Here is an 11,407-nt window from a genome sequence, read left to right as displayed (position 1 = left end):
TTGGCTTAGAGAACAAGTGGTGAGTTCTGGTTCTCTTACTGATTATATTTGGACGAGTCACTTATGTTCTCTACATAGGTTAATCACCACTCCTCCCCCAAATCCTGTACATGTTTTTATTTTTCTGTCTGGAAACTAGGAATGATAATAATTTGTTCCATCTTTAGGATGCCATGAGAATAAAACATATGAGTAAATATTAAGGTTCTTAGGAAGAAAGCTCTATGTAAGGATGGTTAGAAAAACTTTGGCTGGGAGGAATACAGTGATTTAATAATACAAAAGCTTTCACGACACATGGGAAAAGGCGTGAATTCATTGGCTATAGAGATCAATACCTTTCTTTCCCTCTCTGCATATATATCGAGGTGTCTGGCCCTAAAAGGTAAAGGAGGGGGCAAAAAAGCAATACAATTCAATTAGAAGTGTCACATCACATTAAGCTGATTCTGTTTGTCTTCTTCATTACTACTTCCAATAACTGTGAGCAGCAAGTAGGGATCTAGCAGTTTCTCTACTCCTGATGGCGTGATAACAGCAAAATAGGACGAAAAGAACATCCTGGTGTGGAAGACTGCATCCCATAAGGCGACGATGTGATGTCTGAATGGGTGAGAGGCGACCTCTCAGCTTGCATTGACAGACCCTGAAATCTCAAGTCATGGATTGACATCCGATCTATTGATGCTGCTGTGTTGTCCTCCTTGCCACCTGCCTGTCCATCATATTGTTCTCTTTACAGACCGGGATTCCCGAGCACGGTCTGATGCCGCGTTTCCTCTCTTGTTCCTCTCAAGGCCTTTACTGCCCTAAGTGCACATGGAAGCTCTTGGTTACAAAAAGGTTGGTGGCCGTGAACCCTGTGGGGATTCGACACCATAGCCAAATGTAAAAGCTCAGGGAAGCAGCCTTTTAATTCTGAGAGGCCGAAAAATAATTTCAATGTTTAGAACATAAAGAAAAGCGCTTCCAGTTTGGGGTTTGTTCTGTGTTTTGGCCAGACTGCTTGCAAACCTTAGTTACCCCTCCTAGCATTGGTCACTGCATAGCACCATTTAAGCAAGAAACCCTGGATTACTCAGTCAGCATTTGTTAAGAGCTGAGCTGAAGGGGACATGACAGTGGGTGGGAAGCTTTCTACTTGGTATACTGGGTGTCCCCCCAAAAGATATGTCTACCTGGAACCTCAGAATGTGACCTTACCTGGAATAAGCAGCAGAGCTGATGTGGGAACGTGACGTTCATCTTTCTCTGCCCTGGCTGTCTGGTCTGGCTCTGGTGAGAGGCACTGGGATGCTAATATCAGAACCTCTGATTATAGTTTTTCGTAAATGGCCCAGAGACTCCTGGATTGAAGTGGATTTGATCACTCTCAACAGCTCCTTGGCCAGGAGGTCTCAACAGGAAGGGAATGGTTATTGGTGAGGTCGTGCGTTGCCAGGCGTGTTCCCAGGAGGTCTGAGAATTTGTTATTTCATAGGAAAATTTTTTTTTATAGCTGGGAATGTGCTCGTAAGCCTCAAAAGTGCAGAAACCTAATTTATCAACCCGTGAATTGTGGACAGTGGAATGTTTCTCAGGGGTGGGGTCACATGAACCAAACTCAAAGAACGATGAGGAAACCAAAGTGGCTGCCAACTTCTATTACTAAAAGGGCCAAGGGAGACTGGATACTGGCAGCCTTTGGCCAAAAGCAAAGGCAGACTATGTGGGAAGTAAAATTCTATAAGAGGAAGTTGCTTAGTGACCACAGAAATTGGAATGAGGGGAGTTAGTTTTATAATGCAGATGTTTTTATGATGCCAAGCTAAGATGATCTGACGTGTCCATCTCCACAGTGGAAAATACCTGCCATCCTGCCGAGGCAGGGAGAATTGCTGGGTTAGATCATGGCTGCCTCTCCCTTGGCCCAGGCTAAGGGGCCACTGCCAACATTTGCCTCTGACATTCTACGTCTTTTTTTTTAATGATTCTATGGCTCACCACAGTCTTATGAATGAGTCAGGATAGGTCAAGCTTGGGATCTGGGCATCCCAAATCCCAAGGGCAGAAAGAGTAAGCCTCTGAATACTTGCATCAGAAAAGTGTGTGTGTGCATGTTTGTGTGTGTGAGTTTGTGTGTGTGAGTGTGCGTGCACGCGCGTGCTGGTTCAACGTGCCAATTCCTGGATCTCATTACGAGAGATGGGCTGAATGAGTGTCTCTGGGAATGGGACCTGGGAATCTGAATTTTAAACCAACATGACGCTTGAGTCTAATATACAAAACAATTGAGAATTATCGTTTTTAGGGTGAACTTGCCTATCTTTTATCCATTATGAGTTGATTTTAGAGTGGGGTAGCTTATATCCACTCTGTATCCACTGTTTATGGAAATCCTTGGTACTGGTGACATTTTTGCTATCTTCAATATGTTTTAGGTTAAAGACCCTTTGAATATGTTAAAAAATAGGTTGTCATGGGGGTAATCCTTTCTAATGAATATGGTCATGACTTCTCTTGAATTCTGTTGTAGTGAGGCTACTTTTTGTCTGGTATCCACCCTCAGTTAATATAGTTTATTAACTAATTCTTATAACGACAGCACATTAGCATTTTAAATAGTACTACACACTGGATGCTATTTATTTTATTTTCCTACTGCTTAGTATTAGTGATATTGAATTAATTAAACAAGTTGGTGGGTCGGACTGCTGTGGTGGCTTATGTAAACAAACCAAAATCTAAGCCTGTAAATGCCTCAGGGTCATGGAATTGAAACCCAAGGACAACCAATCACAAACAGCCAGCTGGGCTTTAAGCTATAGCCAATCAGATGACATCCTTGCTTTGCTTCTGCCTTTTCTCTATAAAAGTCTTTCTCCGGCTTCTGTCAGAGGAGCACTTTTAATCACTTCCAGTTTAGTGCTGCCTGAGTCCAACTGATTTTTGTTCAAATAAACTCTTAAAATTTTTTAATATGCCTCAGTTTATCTTAACAGCGACCATTTGAGGCGTGCACAAGGAAAGTACTATTGAAAGAGCTCTGGCAAAACTACTGATCATTGGCTCTAGGAAGTTTATCTCATCAGAAATCTTGGTTGTAGGAGGAGGGACTACGCAACGGAGCTGAACTCAGAAAATATTATGCTGGTTTTGCTGAAGGTAAATGAGTTCTAATGCTTGCCTAGGAAGGAGAGACCATTTTTCCCCTTCAGGATGACGGTTCTTTCATCCTCTTTGACTTTTCACATTCACCCAGATCTCGCTGACCACTGGGGAGGGTCCTAACCTCCCATTATGGCTTCTCCACGTAATTATCCATTGGTCCAGGCACTCAAGGGGTTACACATTACTGACAAAGACTGCTGTCTCAGCTGCAGTCACGTGAGAAAACAATTGCAGCCCCAGCACTCAGCCAGATTAATCACAGGTGTGTGATCCCAGCATCCCAGCGGACAGGCGTTTGAACAGAACCTCGAATTAACATCAGGTTGAAACCAAGTCGCATCGCTTAAGATGATTCCAAGAACTTCTGCCTGTTATTCACAAGGAAATGCAAACCCCAGAACATTCTTAAGGCCTTAGTTTTGACTGCTTAAGACAATAATGTGATTTGAGAAAAGGAGGAGAAGCATGAGAATTAAATTTCTGGCCAAATAATGTAGTATATCGCAAGCTGACTGCATCTTAGAAATAAGAGAAACAACAGCAACAACAACAACAAAATACTGCTGATTTTGTGTACATCACAGTAAACGGAGTAACATTTTTATATTGTATTTTGTACAGAATTAGCACTCATACCTTTTTAGAGTGAGCTTTTAAATGCCGATCCTAAGTATGTTTAGGTTAAATTCACATTTTTCAAGGCTGTGGCTGTGTTATGAATGTACACTCCTTTCTGCATATGTGGAGAAGGGAGTTAGAAACTGACAATTTTTTTCTGGAACATTCCCCTGCCTGATACCAAACTTCTCATTGCTAATCTCTTATCCTGATTCTTCTCATGGGGAGTCTTGCTTAACCCCAAACCTGTACATCTTCTGGGCAAAGAATGTTGGCTGACAAAACACGAGGTTTAGATTTTTAAAGTGACATGAGGAATTTTTGTTTCTGTCTTCTCGTGAGCTGCAAGAAGATTTTTACCAATTTCACTGGGAAACTGATCTCATAATAGATTAAATTTCCTCTGAATTTTTTAAGTGATAAGTGAGTAAATTAATCTTTTTTACATTGGAGAAATGTTGCCTTAGTTATTTCTTGATTTTCTGCGTCTAGTGTATGTGTGTTGTAAGCTTATTCATGGCAGTTCAATTTCTTTCTATACCTTAGGGGCAGAGATACCTTTCTGATTTTGTTTGTTTAAGATAACAATACATGTATTTTTAAAGACCATTATGGCGGTTAGTATTTGTAGAGCTGCATCCCCACATCATTCTCTCTTGTCTATTGCGGTTCTGCACATTTGCTTTCATTTCCTGGGATCATCTTCCAATCAAATCTTTGGAACTACAATTTTCCTTTTTTTGTTCCCTGTTATAGCAGCCTGAGCTAAGACATTTGGGAAATTGTGATGAAGGTAGGGGCTTGGTTACCTTACAAAAGGAGCAAAAACCTGGAACGCTGGAGGCTTATTCCTGTCAGACATGGGTTCTGTTGGTGCCCCACAGCAGCCTCTGTTAGAAAGTGGTAGTCGGGATGAGTCCCCCAAAATGTGAGGGCCTGCTTATTCTGTGAGCTTTGAGGCAAAACTCTATTCAGCACAGGTGCTGGTAATTGACTGCTAGTGTCCCTTATTTAACAGAAGGGACAGGTTACTTTCCATGCTGTTGTGCTTATGGAGACTTCTAGAAGATGATTCCTTGAAGGGGCTGCTTATGCCTAGAATCTTCTCTGCTCCACAAGCATTAAGGCCCATCCGTCAGTTGAAGCAATATGTTTTTGATAATAACTGTAATATAAAAAGTATTGTGCCAGGTATTGGAAGGTCTTGAGATAACTTTCTGCTCTCCAGAAACTTAAAAATCACAATTCTTATCTTAGTTTTAAACTTGTAAAATGAAAGTCTTATGTTATATTTAAAGGATATATTTTATACTTATTAAAGCAATTATGCTCAAATTGTAAGCTCTTACTTTTCTAGGAAATCATGGGTATTTTGTTTCTGGAAATCTAGAGAATGAGAATGAACAAAAATTAGGCTTTAATTTTTCCATTTCAGCTAAGCCTCAACATTCTGGCATCTTTGCAAAGGGGCTCAGAGTCTCTGGATTTTCTAAGGTTTTCTGGATTTTCTTATATTCAGATCTTACTGGTCTTGCTTGTTCTGGATATTTGAGTTTATATTGGTTTATACTGCTTCTATTTTTTTAGGCTGATTTTTTTTTTTTCTATTTCTCCATCTTCAGAAATTGCCTTTCTGGAGAAAAAATCGTTTTCTAAGGCTTGGATAAGTCATTCAGGCTATGCCAAATTTGCCTTTGGAAAACTTCCAATTCAAAGTGATTTTTTTTTTCTCACTTGGTTTGTTCGAGTTCTCAGTTATTAAAGGCACTTTTTTTTTTGTCTGAAAGATCAGGTGAGCAAATGAATGAATTCATTAGAATAACAAATGTTTGCTTTGGGAGTATTTGTAAACAAGTAGGTCAGATTTTTCTGAATGTGCATTTAAAAAACAAAACAAAACATGTTTTCCTACTCAAAAGGCAGTAAATTCCATCCCGAAAAACCTAGAGATCTCATAGTGTGATCCATGAACAGGAATGTTCTCCTTTATGGGCTGATACAGATTTAAAAATATGTGCCTTGGTGGAGGAGTTCTTTGGGGCAAAATGAGGCAAGATTTTATAAACTTTTTATGTTCAATTCTCAGAGCTACTTGCCACTAATCTACTAAATGGATGATGAAGAGTCGTTTTGTTTAATATTAAATCTGTTTCATTATCAGCATTTAGTGGTGACACATCAGTATTCTAAAGCAGGGGTCCCCAACCCCTGGGCCATAGACTGGTACCATCCATGGCCTGTGAGGAACTGGGCCATGCAAGCGGGAGGTGAGCGGTGGGCTAGAGAGCGAAGCTTCATCTGTATTTGCAGCCGGTCCCCAGCGCTAGCATCACCGCCTCAGCTCCACCTCAGATCATCAGGCGTTAGATTCTCATAGAAGAACCAGTCCCTGGTGACAAAAACATTGGGGACTGCTGTTCTAAGGTGTTGGCTGCCATGCCACTAATGTTGGTAATGTGAAACAAGTATTATGTAGGCACTGGAGGAATTTTTGCAAACTGGGGAAGAATGCCTTATATCACTTGAGTACATGTGGTTGTGTTTTCAAGTGGCTCCTAGTCATGCTTTTAAATAATGAATTCCTGTAAATTTGAATGAGGTTTGGTGATGGTGATAGTGTTCATGGTGCATATTTTCATGAAAGTGTCTTTGGCCTATTATTTTCCAGTAACTAAAAACACTAGCAAACTGTATAATTTCTGGGTTACCTTAAAGTATATATAGCATGGTTTTGAACAGAAAATCACCTGTTTGTTATCTTTCATACTTTATTACAGAGTTTTGTTTTTTTTTTTACTGGTAATTGGGAATGGGTGTGGTAGGGCAGGCTTTAAGATCTTTTGCTTTGCCTCAAAAGAAATGTGGTTAAGGAATCACTGCTTCAAATCAAGACTTCCATGAATTGACTGTTTAAATATATATTTCTTGTGAATGATTTTCCTATAAATCAGTGAACCTCAAGCCTGGCTGCATATTTGCATCTCCTGGGAAGTATGTTTAAACACTGATGCAGAGCCCAACTTAATTCTTTCTTTCTTTCTATCTATCTATCTATCTATCTATCTATCTATCTATCTATCTATCTATCTATCTATCTATCTATCATTTATTTATTTAAAGCGAGGCAACCCTGGGTTGACCTCACAGATTGCAAAGATCTTGTCAGTTTACGATCCCTTATTTTTTATGCCTATATGCACATGGTCTTCCTAGGTGGTCTCCCATCCAGGTACTAACCAGGGCTGACCCTGCATAGCTTCTGTGATCAGATGGGATCGGGCTTGTTCAGGGCAGCATGGCCGTAGACCTCAGAGCCCAACTTTAGACCAATTGAACTGAAATATCCGCAGGTGGAGGCCAGTCATTGTGTTTCTTAAAAGCATCCCTGGTAATTATAGTGAAGGTTGAGAATTCCTATAAATGAATACTCCCTAACTCTTTAGGTCTATAAAAGAAGCAGCAACTGCCATTATTATCAAGGAAAAGAAATCTTATGGAGATGAAAACATTTTAAAAAGGGCGTTGTTTTAAAAAAAAAGGGCATTGTTTTAGGATAAATTATTGGTTAAAAGGGCAACTAATTTTTGTATGGTAGTAATAGTAAATAAAGAAAACAGAGTCATTTATATATAAAATCCTCTACATGAGCTCTTTCAACTTATGATTCACATTATCAGATGCTCCCGTCAAGATAGAACAAGGAGAGAGGTAAAAGAGGGGAGAATGACAGATGAAGGGACCAGTAGGAAACGAAGCAGACAGAGTACGGTATCAGGAGATGCGGGTAGCAGGGGAGAGCGACATTTCTGAGGGCAGGTGGCCAGGATCATAGAGAGCTAGCAAGAGGCAACAGGTGGAGTTGTGGCAAGGATTCAGGGACAGGGGAGGGGATGAGAGAAGCCAAGGAAGAAACTAGAATCGGGCAGGGGATGCAGCAGGGATGCACACAGTGAAACAGACAGAGAGGTCCAGCTCTGGAGGGGTTCACAGCCTGGTACCTGCAGTCACAGCTGCCTGAAGAAAGAGGTCTTGGGTATGGCTGCTCCAAGGCAGATCAACACCTTCGCTGCAGAGAGGGATGGAGCCTCAGATCTGCAGACGGGAGCTTAAGCCCAAGGGCTCCCTCCCTTGGAATCAGTCAAGGGCCCAGCTCCAGGAAGAGCCAGGGCCCACCACTCAGGAAGCTGAGAAACCTACCCCCAGAGGCCCTTAAAGGTCCCTCCCCAGGAACATGCTTGAAAACAGAGCCTGCAGGCATCGTGTAAGAGCTTACTTTTCAGGTTCCGATTAGACGTAATCCTCCCAGAGCCCAGTCCCGACAAAGTTTGCTTCCACCTCATTCCCCTCCTGCTCAGCCGTGGACGTGCCCAGCTTCCCACCACCACGCCCGACTCCTGAGAACCAGGAATTTCTCTCCAAGACAGAAAGGTGGTAGATTTTTTTCAACTGAATAAAGAAAGTTTCGCACTTGCCTTTCACCTCCAAACATAATAGAGAAAAAGTCAAACTCATGTTAAATACCGGGTGGAGATTCTGGCTTCAGGATGTCCACTCACATGCGATTCAGAGGAACACAGACTTAAAGTCATCCTGGGAAATACAGAAAAAAAACTTTGTGATGCTGACAGTCAACTGGTGTAACTTGATGAGCCAAATTCCCTTCCAATAGAGAAAAAAAGTTGTAGGGAGGGAGTGTAGGTGGATCGGCTTGTAGGGCAGTTATTTCCAGACTGGGATGGATGTCGGAATCGCTGACAGTGTTTTTTAAAAACACAGATTCCGGGACAGTTGGTAGATCTGGGCCAGGGCACAGTGGATCTACTTTTAAAAAGCTTCCAGGTGGTTCTCGGGCACACCAGCCAGGTCTGGGAGCTGGAACTGCTCTAGTCAATTGCCTTTACTCTTCGTCTCTCACCTCTGCACAGACTTGGGCAGCACAGCCTGGCTCCTCAGGGACTTGCTGGCAGTCCCAAGCTGGGGTCACAACGAGGATCCCTGGGACCCCTGAGTGTCACTCTCTTGCTTCCAGCTCCCAAGGGCTTGCTCTCTGTTCACTCTACTTGGGCAAGGCTATGTGAGCACCAGTTCCCAGGGCAGCCAGGAGAATCTGTCCTTGGCGGATGTGTGAAACTCTAATCTCAACTGGTTCTGCTCCAGCTGGCTGTTTCTTGGCACCAACTCAAGAATTTAGGCACTCAGTGGAGGAGGTTCCTTTCTGCATCGGGGGATGAATGTCCATTGCTGAGCAAGGGCGGGGCTGGTGCAGGAGGGTCTGGGGGGAGGTCAGCCTCAGGCCTAGTGTGAGAGAGAGAAACAGACATTAACCTGTTAGTGCCCATGGACATGTTAGCGTGGACCAATTAATCAGCAAAGGTATTTATTTCCAGCGGTGAGGAAATGAGACAATGCAGACAGGTCTTCAAGGATTATGACGAGCCTGGGAAAGGCCTCGTGCTGAACTTTTTCTGTCTGGAATGAGGGTGGGAACGGATGGTCTCCAAGGCTCATTCCTGCTCTGGCATTTGTTCGTTCGGTCAGCGGAAGTGAACTTTGATTACTCTTCTACCATGTGCCAGGCGCTGTTCTAGGTAGGCACCAGGGAGGCACACAGTGAGCCAAACAGAGAGGCCAACTCTGGTGGGGTTCGCTGCCTGGCACCTGCAGTCGCAGCTGCCTGAAGATAGAGGTCCCGAGGGTGGCTGCTCCGGGGGCAGACCACTGGACACTGGATGAGGCTGATAGACAAGCATCCCTTCTTGTCATCCTTAGAGCCTGCTCTGAGTGGTAGCAGACACCAGAGACAGATGATGTGACTCTCCCACACCATGATGCAGCTCCTGGAATAGCCCTGCTGTTCATGGGGAGGTGAGTGAGTGTTTCTGGACAGTTCAGCTCAGTGGGCATAGCTGTCCCTGGATGCCCATCTGATTCAAAGACACTGGCTCTGAGGACATAGGAGTCCACTTTCAACGTGGACTTACTGAGGAAGTCTGAAGGTTTGGGGAGACATCGAAAAGTCTTAAGGAATTAAAACTAAGAACAATATTTAGGAATTAGGAGCTCAGTCTGAGTTTAATAGGTGGAGAATGTTATACCAAAGCTTTTGGCTTTGAGTTCGTAAAGTGTTGGATTCGTAAAGCGTCGGATTCAATAGTAAGACTCTGTCTTTGGCTTTTATCGTGCACGAAGCCGAAGCAGGCTAATATCGAAGGTGTAAAGGAAGTGTTCAAAGGGATGCCAGGAAACCCTGAAAGAAAAAGGGAAAGAATGGCCAATTAGTGTATTTATATGGCAGCTAATTTTCATATGAAAAAGTGAGAGATTCTTACTTTACAAATCTACAGTTACTAAGGGCCTGAGTTTAGTTATTTGCAGTTTCTCCCTCGCTCGCCCATGGAAAATGAATCAATTTCTCTTCCCTTTTCTCATTCCTTGCATGCCTTCTCTTTTACCTCTCCCCTGACTCAATTCTGCAAATGCCAGAGTCCAAAAATCTATTATGCTGCAGGACATACTGTGAAGACAAAAGCGTAGGCTATTTGTAAACCGAAGTCATGGACTCATATGGCTGGTCAGACGTTGGGCACTGGTCCTCTCCACCCCTCTGGCTGCTGACAGGCTCACTCCTGAGCTGCCCAGGAAAATGGCCTCCTTGGTTTTTCGAAGAAGTCCAGAGGACAGATCCCGATCTTCCTGATAACTTACCCGAAGTCCGAGAGCCTCATTGGCACAGATTGTTTTCTAGCTTAAATCACTCATGTGGAAGCTGAAGCTCATTTCCTTTTCTGTGTCCTCGCTGGAGACAGTGAACAGCTGGTCTCCATCCTCTGAGGAATATCCCTTTAAACCTTGCAGGCCCTTGTTAAATGGCCTTCAGGCTTTCTCTTCCACAGACTAAGAATCATAGCTTCTTTTCCCCCTTTCCTCCCGGGTCCTATTTCCCAGCCTCTTTCACATCTTTGTTCTTTGAATGCTCTCAGATTTTTCTGAGATATTCCCCTTTGGAAGTTATTTGAAGGAAAACAACAGAAGGGTCTTTAGATGTACTCAGTACTGGCAGCTCTCTCACATTACTACCGACCTTGCTGCTCCCACTGGCTGGGTGGCTTCTGGAGTCTTGAGTCTTAAGGCCAGGCTATGCCTGAGGGCTGAACAGCCTGTCAAGGGACCAGCGGGCTCATCTGCTGGACCACAGGCCAAGACCGTGAGCTCCAGCTCAGCCCCGGGCTCACCTGAACTGAAAACAGTGCCTGTCATTTGCAAAGACTTCTTGAAAAACTCGTGTCCCTATATTGTCTCTTTTGGACTTCTCTTGGACAGACTGGATAGTCTAAACCCTGATTGGTGAGACATCCTTTTCTTAAAAAAGGAAAGAAAAAAATTAACAGAAAATCTAACAGTTTAGTTGAAAACAGCGATGGCTTGGCACATTGCCTTGTTAAAGTGGGTGTGTAGGTAGCGGCAGAAGTGGCTGAGACTTAGGGGCTCAGATGCCCTAGAATGTGAAGTGAGGTTCCAAGCGGATGCCTGGGGGTGCATAAGGGCGAAGGCCGGTAGGGTAGTTAGAGGGACAGCTGTTCAAACAGAATCCAAGGAATCTGCTCATCAGACTTCAGGACAAACTGCTGGTGGAATAGGC

The sequence above is a fragment of the Pteropus medius genome, unplaced genomic scaffold (assembly GCF_902729225.1).
Source record: "Pteropus medius unplaced genomic scaffold, Ma_sr-lr_union100, whole genome shotgun sequence".
In the NCBI taxonomy this organism is placed as follows: domain Eukaryota; kingdom Metazoa; phylum Chordata; class Mammalia; order Chiroptera; family Pteropodidae; genus Pteropus; species Pteropus medius.
This window is presented reverse-complemented; position numbering follows the sequence as displayed.